General features: G+C 37.3%; 1 protein-coding gene across 2 annotated transcripts in view; it reads right to left on the bottom strand.

Annotated features, from left to right (window-relative positions):
- Positions 1–10,050: 10,050 nt before the first annotated feature.
- Positions 10,051–12,373, bottom strand: part of RAP1B (RAP1B, member of RAS oncogene family) — a 53,786-nt gene continuing 51,463 nt past the window's right edge. For both annotated transcript variants that reach the window (XM_049883825.1, XM_049883824.1), the window contains exon 8: positions 10,051–11,386. The gene's annotated coding sequence lies outside the window, so the exon portion shown is untranslated. The remainder of the gene's footprint in view (positions 11,387–12,373) is intronic.

Genomic DNA, 12,373 nt, shown 5'->3' with positions numbered 1-12,373 from the left:
TTTTCAACTTAGAAATGTCTCTTTCATGGAAACATCAAGCCAAAGAACAATTAAGACACCTACCACTTGCTGGTTTTTCTTGTTCTTTCACCATTTCCCATTTTAATTTGTATTGGGGAGCCTGGGTAATAGCTTTCTTAAACTTCTATTTGTGATTCTCTCACCTTGATAGAATGGCAGAAAAGGGTAGCAGAGAAACAGTCTATGCATGGAGGCTATTCAGATTATTACGTTTATCTTCCCTTGGAAAAGAGAAGTTAAAGCCAAATTAGGTTCTGCCTACACACTGAATATTTTTGTTTAACTTCTGTAGTATTTCAGTGTTTATTTTGTGCAGGTCAAGGATACCTGGTCAGAAAAATATATTGCTTCCTAGAATTTACCTACTTCCAAGGTGAGATAAAGCAATTGAGCCCACTGTGACTAAATCCACTGCGTCTCTGAGTCTTAGGAGTAACTGAACTAATGCAAAAAAGCCCCTACTTATGATGTAATAGCCTTGGGGAGACGAACCGTGAGCAGTTGGCTCTCTCTGGCAGACAGCAGTAGAGGAGAATTAAAAAAAAAAATTTTTTTTTTTTTTTTTTTTTTTTTTACGGCACTAAAAAATGTCAGCCTTCCAGGGCATACATACATGGTTAGCATTCTACATCCATCCTGTTTGGATGATATCTTGAAGACTGTTTTCTTTACCCTCTATTGAACAGGAGCTTTGACAGACAGCCCTGGGCAGCCAAGTCATTAATTTTGCCTCCATTATTAGCCACATCCTGCCACGGGGAGAATGCATGGACTAGTTCAGAATGGAAGGATAGGTTAAGGATAGTGGGTGCCACTTCCTTCTTTGGTGATATTTCTCTATTCGTTCTGTTGCTGAAAAAGTAAGAACTAGCTGATAGGTGTTTGCTAAATAATAATTACTAATGGTCCCAGCTTCTGCAAAGAGCCCAAGATGTATTTCAGGAATCATTATTGCTTTTTAGTTCAATAAAATAGACTATAATTCTCCAGTTGAAATCCTGTATGATCCAAGTCATGCTTTTTTGAGACCAGAAAACTTTAAGAAATGAATGAGTTTAGTTCCAACTTTTTCCAGAATAGCTCTAGTAGAGAATGACTAAATCAACTTCTGGGAACTAGAAGTTTGTATCTTGAACATGTAAACCATACAGTAGGATTCAGTCTCCTTACACCATTACTTCAGATAATTAGCTGGTAAGACATATTTGGAGAAGGTCTGAATTAATTTTTTATAAGCGATTATACAAAGAGGAATCCCATTCCTAATGCTGGATGTACTAACAAAGAAATAAAAAATCTGTTGGGTTGAATTAATCTCTAACTTGCTCAAATGTTCGATGTACTTTATTCCAACTAGATGAGTTTTTATCTTGTGCCTGTACACTCCTCCCCAGTTTCTTAAAAAAAAAAAAAAAAAGGCAGCAAATAAAACATTCGGTTATGTACAGAAATAGAATAAAATCTTTTAAATTAATGACACAATTTGGACTTAGAAACACTCATTTTTTCCTAATATTAAATCACATACATCTGATTAAAGGTGGGAGGTGAGGTGGAGAGAAAACCCTATGGTCGTGCCTGAAATGAAAAGCAATGTTCGCCTCTCACCACTCCTATTCACCATTGTACTGGAAGTCCTAGCCAATGCAATTAGACAAGGAAAGGAAATGAAAGGAATACAGACTGGGAAGGAGGGGACTAAACTTTTTTGTTCACAGATGATATGATTATCTATGTAGAAAATACCAAAGAATCAACATCATCACCAAAAAACTCCTGGAACTAATAAGCAAGATAGCAGATACCAGGTCAATATACAAAAGTCAAATGCTTTCCCATATGTGAGCAATGAACACTTGGAATTTGAAATTAAAAACACAATGCTATTTATATTAGTACCCCTACTACCACCCCCCCAAAAAAAAGAATAGATATTTTGGTATAAATCTAACAAAATATATACAAGATCTACATGTGGTAAACTATAAAACTCTGATGAAAGAAATCAAAAGAATTTTTAAATAAAGGGAGAGATATCCCTTGTTCATGGATACCCTGCTGGCATTTGAAACACTGGCAGCAGAGTTTCCAGCACCATACCAACATGCAAGCCACCACAGTGGAACAAATAGGTGGTGGTCATGTCATTAGGGAACTACAAATCAAAACAAGAACGAGATACTACTACACAGCTATTAAAAAGGCTAAAATCCAAAACACTGACAATACCAAAATCCTGGAGGGGATGTGGAGCAACTGGAACTCTCATTCATTGCTGGTGGGAATGCAAAATGGTATAGCCACTGACAGTTTCTTACAAAGCTAAGCATAGGCTTACCATATGATTCAGGAATTGTGAACCTAGGTATCTACCCAAATGACACAAATAGATATGTACGCATAAAAGCCTACACACCAATGTTTATGGCAGTTTTATTCATAACTGCCAAAATTGGAAGCAAGATGGACGTTATCTATTATTCATAGGTGAATAGATAAGCTGTGGTATATCCTTACAATGGAGTATTACTCAGTGATAAAAAGAAATGAGCTATCAAGCCATGAAAAGACAAAGAGGAACCTTAAATGCATGCTGCTAAGTAAAAGAAAGCAGTCCGAAAAAGCTACATACTGAATGATTCCAACTACATGACATTCTGGAAAAGGTCAAACTACTGCGACAGCAAAAAGGTCAGTGGTTGCCAGGGGACCAGAGGGAGGGGCAAGGGATGAACAGGTGGAGCACAGGGCCCTTTCAGAGCAGTTAATCTATTCTGTAGGATACTGTCATGGTGGACACATGATATTACTCATTTGTCAAAACTCTTAGCACTGTACAACACAAAGAGTAAACCCTAAACTATGGACTTCAGTTAATATTATTTCATTAATTATAAAACATATACCACAGAAATAAAAGATGTTAACAAGGGGAAACAATGTGTAGGGAGAGGGGGAAAATGGGAACTACTTTTTGTACAATTTTTCTGTAAACCTAAACCTACTGTAAAAAAAAAAAAAAGCAAACTAAGAAAATAAAGTTGGCCATTTATATCATTCTTAAATTTAAGTGAGTGGAAGGAGCCCTGGTGGCACGACAGTTAAATGCTAAGCTGCTAACTGCAAGGTTGGCAGTTCGAACCTACTTAGTGGCTCTGAGGGAGAAAGACCTGGCTATTTGCTTCCATAAAGATTATAGCCACGAAAAACTTCTGGGGGCAGTTCTACTTTGTCGCATGGGGTTGCTACAAGTCCGAAATCGACTTGACGGCACCTAACGATTCAGTGAAAGGGGGAGGTTTCTGTCACGACCGGAAAACATTATAAAACATGTAAGGTAGACTGGCTATGTGCTAACAAAAGTGGAAGGTCACTTAGTATGTTCACAATGGTTAACAGCATTCTACTACCATTACATTGGCGCTGCAATTGTTGAGTCTAGTCCAGGCTGAGCCTTTTAGTGACTCCTGAAAAGTCTCATCTGAGCTTAGGCTTCCCTCAGAAGAATTCCTGCAGAGTAATTCAATTCTGGGATTTTTCTAGGTGCTCAGAATCTCTCTAGGGGTACCCCAGGGTATGACTCAGTTCAGAAATTCCTGGGTTATCTTGGAGTATACCGACACCGGTAGGCGGATAACGGCTTGTAAAGATATGCCTATATCCAAATCCACAAATCTGTATATGTTAACTTATTGGAATAAGAGTCCCTGAAGATATAATTCCCCCACGTCTGTCAGTTTGTCCTACTGTGGGGGTTTGCATGTTGCTGTGATGCTGGGAACTATGCCACCGGTATTCAGATACCAGCTGGGTCACCCATGGAGGACAGGTTTCAACTAAGCTTCCAGACTAAGGCAGACTAGGAAGAATGACCCACTGGTCTACTTCTGAAAAGCATTAGCCAGTGAAAACCTTATGAATAGCAGCATAACATTGTCTGATATAGTGCTGGAAGGTGAGTCCCCAGGTTGGAAGGCACTCAAAAGACGACTGGGGAAGAGCTGCCTCTTTATTAAATTAAGGATTTTGGTAAGAGGTTGTCTGCAATACCCATCTAGGTCCTAAATGCCATCACAGTGTCCTTATAAGAGAGAGGCAGGAAGAGATTACAGACACACAGAGAAGGCAATGTGAAGATGGAGGCAGAGGCTGGAGTGATGTGGCCTCAAGCCAAGGAATGCTAGCAGCCACGAGAAGCTCGAAGAGGAATGGATTTCTCCTAGACCTTCTCAAGGGAGCATGATCCTGCTGACACCTTGATTTTGGACTACTGGCCTCCAGAACTGTGAGAGAATAAATTTCTATTGTTTTAAGCCACCAAATTTGTGGTAATTTTGTAACAACTGCTCCAGGAAACTAGACATATAAACTGTTTAATCAAGACACTCATTTTTTTAGAGAACAGCAGAAATACATCAAAAGCATATCACGAGACACAGTTAATAAGAAATCATTATTTTCCTAACATTTTCTCAGGTAAAGCACTAAAATGGCATTTAACAAAAATTAGAGCCCCAAACAAAATTTATATTATTAAAAAGAAGTGTGGAGAAATATTGTGGCCTTGGTGCAGCTGAATTTGCACAGAAGTTTGCCAACACTGGCTCTGAAATGGGCTTTACAGCTGTTTGCACAGACCTACAAACACAGACCTGGTACTAATTAAAAAAAAAAAAGGTACTAATTAGAGGACGGTATTTCTGAAACTATCCTACCGTTTTCTTAGATTAGTACCCAATTCCCCACTGAGAAATATATAAGCAGATAAAACTTATAACACATCTCGAGAAAAAAATAACTGCTGTCCTACAGCACAAAATAAACAGAAGAAAACTGTAGTATCTTGCTGCCTGCCATGAAAGATGCTGTATTTTCAGGCACTACACAGCGATCTGCCTCCTCCTCCAACCTATCTTTGTAACAACCCTTTCTTCCCCACCCCCACCCACTAAGTCCTGGTTTCTTTTTTCTTCCTTCATACTTAAATCTTTATGAAAATAATTTCACTCACACTCAAGGCTTCGGTTGCCTCCTATATGCTAATGACTCCAAGGTCCAACTGTTCAAATCCCACTATTGAGAAGATATTCATTAAAATATTTCACTTAACATAAATTTCACGTTACGAAAAAGTTTTTTCACATATGCACTAAAAGCCAAGATTTATTGCCAGCTTCTCTATTTTATCATCATTAATGCTCTATCCCTTTGGTTCTGCTATTATAGTCAGACATTTCATCCTTTTCCTCCAGCCCCCACATCTAGGCCATTAATCAATTCTCCAGTTACTCCTTTGCAAAATTTCTTGGGCTCCCTTCCTTACAGCAGCTACAACCCTGAATCATTTCATGTTTAGCTTACCAAAGCAGCCTACAAGCTGGCTGGGTTTACTCTAGCTCTATCATTACTCCTCCCTGGGCTACAAACAACTGTCAAAAATTATTCCCATTTACAACAGTAGAGTGGCTCCTTGGTAACTATCCACACCATACAGTATTAATTGTACTCCATTTGCAGATACTAATTTTCTCTTCGAGCTATAAAGTATGCCACCATTGGTTGACTCAGGGAATCTAATTAATAACACTGACCTGTAAAGCTTAGAAATATAAATCAAACAGTCCATATATTTTAAAGCAAAATACAATTTGTACTATTACAATTAGATACAAATTATTGATCGTTTGATAGCTTTTATCTGACTGATCATTCCCACCAGTAGCAAGGACTGGGTTTATTATATGAGTTGCTCTTTCCTGCCCTTGCCCCAAGCACAGTGCTTTTGCACATTCAAACATTCGACAGTAATAGTTTCCTGTTTTGAAATTAGTGCTTACAGGGGACATAAACTACCACTGTATAAATGGAAATCTGAATGGGTAATAATGGCAGATAACAAAGACATTAAAGGCTATTTAAAGCTGCTGTAACCTTTGGACTTAGGTGAATATATTATTTACCTAAGAACCTTGTGAGATCTGTGCTTTCAGACGTAAAAGTGTACACTTTAACCCAAATACAGAATCTGAATAATTTATCATTGTATAAGGGAAGTCAGGTTATACTTGGTTCACTATAAAACAAAACAGTAAAAATTCCCTCCACACCTTTTCAGACAAATCAGAATAAAATAGTGACTGTCTATAAATGGTGATAAAAATCTTCAAACATATGAAAAATGATACTACGCTTTCCTAAAATCATTAAATTGTCCCAAATGGAAAGCTTTGAGAAAGTTTAACAGGCTGCTACCACTAGAGCTTTGTTCATTTGCCAATCATCTGTCTTCCACACTAGAATACAAGGTCCACGCAGGCAGCACATCTCTGCTATTCCTCAGCATCGTTAACAGTGCCTGGAACATGGCAGACATGCCGTACATTTATTCAGTGGTGAATGAATGAATCTGTTGATTCTTAGAAACAAAAACCAGGTAAGTACCTTTAATTATGGATAAAACGTGTAATTCCTAAGGCCAGTTACCTATACACCACTAACAAAAGTTGTTCTAAGGGAGCAATTTCAAAATATTTGCAAAGTAGAGAATACTTTTCATAAGGTTTTCACTGGCTAATGTTTTTCAGAAGTATACTGCCGGGTCCTTCTTCCTACTTTGTTTTAGTCTGGAAGCTCAGCTATAATCTGTCCTCCACGGGTGACCCTGCTGGTATCTGAATACCGGTGGTATAGCTTCCAGCATCATAGCAACACACAAGCCCCCAAAGTACAACAAACTGACAGACACGAGGGACTTGAAGTACTTACTAATGAACATCAAAGACCACAACCTTCAGTATAGATTGCACCTCAACATAAAAAAAAAAATCCTCACAACTGGACCAATGAGCAACATCATGATAAACGGAGAAAAGATTGAAGTTGTCAAGGATTTCATTTTACTTGGATCCACAATCAACAGCCATGGAAGCAGCAGTCAAGAAATCAAAGGATGCATTGCATTGGGCAAATCTGCTGCAAAGGACCTCTTCAAAGTGTTGAAGAGCAAAGATGTCACCCTGAAGACTAAGGTGCACCTGACCCAAGCCATGGTATTTTCAATTGCATCATATGCATGTGAAAGCTGGAAAATGAGCAAGGAAGACCGAAGAAGAGTTGACGCCTTTGAATTGTGGTGCTGGCGAAGAATATTGAACATACCATGGACTGCCAAAAGGATGAACAGATCTGTCTTGGAAGAAGTACAACCAGAATGCTCCTTAGAAGCAAGGATGGCGAGACTGCGTCTTACATACTTTGGACATGTTGTCAGGAGGGATCAGTGTCTGCAGAAGGACATCATGCTTGGCAGAGTACAGAGTCAGTGGAAAAGAGGAAGACCCTCAATAAGGTGGATTGACACAGTGGCTGCAGCAATTAAGCTCAAGCATGAAGATTGTGAGGACGGCGCAGGACCGGGCAATGTTTCATTCTGTTGTGCATAGGGTTGCTATGAGTCGGAACCGACTCGACGGCACCTAACAACAACAACAGAGAATACTTTTGTCTCAATCTATTACAATTCTCATGCATTCCTAAAATACAAGATGTATTGATGCACTGTAACAAATTACAAAACAGATTCAATTTGAGTCCTTTAAATCACAATTTGTTAAGGCTCACTGATAGTTTAAGACAAGCCCGCAAACACCTTAAAATTTCTAAGTTAAGGCAGTAGGAATATTAACTATGAAATATTCCTTTTCACATTTCTAATATTTAAAAGAAAGGAGACAAAATAATAGTTGGAAATTAAATTCAGTGAAGACACATTTTTGCAATGATGAATTTTGAATGTTTGCTGCCCCACAACTGAAGAGATGATTACATAAACAGAGGTTTCAGAACTTTCTATTCATCATACCTGCATGTGGTAGATGATATATTTACATTTAAGAAAAAAGTCCAAACAGGGTTTTTGCCATTTTTTAGAAAAACGTTAAGTGAAATACAGCACTCTGGTTTTCTCTTAAAAATTCAAGTTTCTCCATGTGTCCCTGGGGACATGAAAATGAACTCATGACTTTTGACTGTTCTCATATTTTTCCATCTAAGCACCAGAAAAGTCCACCTACATATGAATTTCACTCCCAAGCTGCAGTTACTGTTTTGTATGAGAAAATGGTGCTTATTGCCAAACCAGTCCTATTTCTATCAGCATAAAATGTTGACCTAGAGACTGGCACTGGCATTCATTTCACTCTTTTAACTCTTATTAAGTAGGTGCTATTATCAACCCCATTTTACAGACAAGGAATCCAAGAAGGCACCTAACCAAGGTCACATGTTAGCAAGTGGCGGAGCCAGGATTAGAAACCCACAAAGTCTGGTTCCAGAGTCCACATTCTTTCTCAATGTAATTAAACTGTCCGATTTGTACCCCTAAAGCTCATCTAAAACTAATGTGTTGTTTTTCACCAGATCAGTGGTTTCCAACCAGAGCAATTTTGCCCTTCAAACTCACCCCCTAACTGGAGGACATTTGACAATGTCTGCAGACATTTTTGGTTGTGACAACTTGGGGTGGGCAGTGTGACTGGCACCTTACTGAGTAGAGGTCAGGGATGATGCTGAATATTCTACAATGCACAGGACTGCCACTGCCCTACCCCTTGCAACAGATTCCAGGAACACAGGGTCCTAGTTGGTCTTGGTTACTACTGTATCCTTAGCCCTAGAAAAATCTTTGACAGAGTTAAGTACTTAAATATCTGCTGAATGAATATTTATGTTCTTAAGAGCCCAGAACTGTGCATGGTATATACCGGTAGGCAACAAACGTTAAAGATAATTGAATTAATAGTGGTGGCTTTAAAAGGAGTCAAACGGACGTATGTTATTGTTGTTAGGTGCCGTCAAGTTGATTTCAACTCACAGCGACCCCACACATCGGAGCAGAATTCCCCCAGGCGATTTCTATGCTGTGATCTTTATGGGAGCAGACTGCCAGGTCTTTCTGTTGCTGAGCTGCTGGATGGGTTCAAATCACCAATCTTTTGGCTAGAAGCTGAGCACTTAACCAGGGAGCCACCAGTGCTCCTTAAATGGACGTACAGGACATAACAAATTGAAGTGTTATTTTAGTACTCCACAACCCTACTCCTTTGGGTTTAATTTCCTCCCAAATGACTATAAATAAAACTAGTTCTGGCAAAACAAGTCTCTTATTTAAGTGGGCTTCTGGAAGAACAAACATATATTTTTCTTCAGGTCTTTAAATATACAGAGCTTAAATACATGTGAATAAAATATGTAAGTTAAATACATGTGAATTAAATACATAAGGAATAAGACCTTTTTCCTCTTAAAATGAAAGCCTTTAAATGTCCAATTCAAATACCATGTATTTAGGGGATTAGTCCCACCCAAACCCCCATGCCGTCGAGTGGATTCTGACTCATAGCGACCCTATAGGATGGAGGACTGCCCCACAGTTTCCAAGGAGCGCCTGGTGGATTCGAACTGCTGACCCTTTGGTTAGCAGCCATAGCACTTAACCACTATGCCACCAGGACACCTCTAAATTAGATGGTATTACTAATTAATTGCTGATATGGTCCAGTGGCTGGCAAATACTTTGAGAAAGTTTAAGAGCCTGTTTACAAATTTCACAAAAGAACTGAATTACAGCACATGTAAGACAAAGACAAATCTATTATTTAAAAAGAAAGCAGTACTGAGTCCACTTTGCTCAAAGATTTTTATAACCATAACATTCTAAGTATAACTCTATCCTACATTAAAAACAACCAACCCATCAGTTTAACATCTGTCAAAGTATTTTCAAACCTTCCTCCACCCCAAAGAGCTATTGCTCATTACCCAGAAGGCATCTGTTTATAAGTGATATTGCTTGATTTACAAAATTCTTTCCCAAGGAAAAGTTCAAAAGGTGGTTATGTGGATTTTCAAACAATACTAGAAAAAACTGACATCTTTCACTCTTCATTCCCTAATTAATGAATGAGCCTGGCTTGCCCAAATGTTAAATTATGACACCATTCTGTGTAAAATGCACCTATTACATTTAAAAAGAAGTTAAACCCATATTTATTTACTAGCATTGTTAAACATTACACAAAACATTCAAGTGGCAAGTAATTATAATGCAAGCCCTTGCATGGCAATCCAAATTTATTGAACTACTGATGCTAAGTTATACAAAATTGCACCACTTTAATTAAGGCTTTTAGTTTACATTTGGCCACCTCAAAGTAGTTGTAACATTAGGTTGGTCAATTTAAATACTGTGGCTCCCTGTTGGATAGACACACAATCTTTACACCCAAATGTTAATGCATACAAAGCAACAAGGCATTGTTAAATAAAACAGCAATAGTTACTGCAACTTAGGCCTTGTGACCAATTACACATGATTAAAATTACTTCCCACATTCACATCCACAGTACTCGTCAACCATTTAACATCTCAACCAAAACGTTACACATGTGAAACAATCACTAACAGGCAAAGATACTAAACCTGTATATTTGGTATTGCAAATACACTTATGCATGAGCAAGCAAGGGATTCACAGTGAGAATCTACAGCTGCAGAAGCCTGAAAATGATTTACAAAAATTGTTAAATCATTAAAAAACTGTTTGAAAATATACACTTCTTGTTGTAGACCCCCACTGTACACACAACTATAAACACTGTTCCCTATGTAAACAAAAAAGGAAACATATAATAAGAGATTTGAAAAGTCTGGACATTTCCTTCCCGACAGATATTAAAGGCAATGTCTTTAATCTAAGACATTATACTGAAAGGACTATCGTATTTTAAAGACAAGATCACTGTCTCCACAGGTTTTTCAAAAATTAAAAAAAAAAAAACCAAAAAACTATATAGCTGTGTTAATCAAAGCGCTTATTATTTTGTACAATACAATGATAATGATCTTGAATTTCTTAAAAAAAAAAAATTACAATAAGCTACAAGTATCAAAGAAGCAAAGTTATCTGGAGTAGTCTATATAGGAGCTCTTTGGACTTTCTTTTATTATGCTAAAATAGTGGTGCTTTTAGGATTTACATTATTGTACTCTCCAATACAAAGTATGGGGCGTGTTAAAGTATACAGTACACCATTTTCATACATGTACAACATCGGTGGATGAAGAATGTCTCTTAGCAGTAATACTGGATGTAGCCTCTGGTTTTACCAGTTGCATACTCTAGGGCTATTATATAAGTAAAAATCTCTCTTGTGATACTGGAAAGTGATTAGAATGTGCAAACTGATGTAGTAGCTTTCATCCGCCTCTTAAAGGGTACCACCACAGGAAAGTCCATTTAAGATGTTGTAGGTTTAACAAAGTTGGAATGCTGGCACTGTTGAATTGGGCAACAGTTTTTCAGACCTGTCAAAAGGAAAAAAATTAAGTGAAAACATGGGTTGAAAATAGGACATTAAAAAATCTAAAGGAACACATTAAGATAACACTCTTTAAGTGTTAGAAATGAAAATAAACACAGACTCTTGTCCTAAATCATTACATTAATGACTAATGAACCACATCTCATAGCAAAACACAGCATGAGTAGACATTTTCATCTTTGCATTCCAAAAAGATAAATGCTTTTCTGGTGTCACTTTGAAAGATTTTGTTTTGTTTTGCAGTAAAATTTTAGATACAAAAAAAACAAAGTACCTTTGTGCAAATTTCTATAATTACCTTCCAAAGTTAAGAGAGAAAAAAATCCTATTAATATTTAGGTTAATCTTATTAGAATAGGAATAAAGAGAGATTATCAATACTAACAAAATGGATGAACTTAAAACAGTGTTTACAATCCTAGAATTACATTGTTAGTATAGAATATACATCTAAACCAGGGTTTCTAGTATCAGAAAATCAATACCTTTCTTCTTTACTCTTTTAATAAAACTGGCTAAGAAGCTGGTTTTGAGAACTGTAAAAAATAGACTTATTTCAGGATGCCTCTTTACAGCTTTACCAACTGACAGTTACACATTCCCTAACTCTAAATTTAAACAGGTTCGATCAACTTTTTAAGATGGATGCCAGAAAAAACTGGTATTACACTAAAACTGTATGTAATTAAACTTTTAAAAAATACTAGTGAGATAAAAGAAGTAAAATCAGAACTCATTTCCTGCTAAATATTTATTTTGGATGATTTTCTGCAGGTATGCCTAGGCTAAATAAAAATGTTTTCTTTTTATTACATATATTTTTTTAACGGAGTTCAGGCTTATTGCAAGCTCCAGAAACAGCTGTTAATACAGATGTGGCTGCTGAAATAATTTGCACAAATGTGCTGAACTTTAGGCCCTCAGTGAGAGCCTGAAATCTCAACAGGTTTGGTAATCTAGTTTTCTAAAA

The sequence above is a fragment of the Elephas maximus genome, chromosome 4 (genome assembly GCF_024166365.1).
Source record: "Elephas maximus indicus isolate mEleMax1 chromosome 4, mEleMax1 primary haplotype, whole genome shotgun sequence".
Taxonomy (NCBI): domain Eukaryota; kingdom Metazoa; phylum Chordata; class Mammalia; order Proboscidea; family Elephantidae; genus Elephas; species Elephas maximus.
This window is presented reverse-complemented; position numbering and strand designations above follow the sequence as displayed.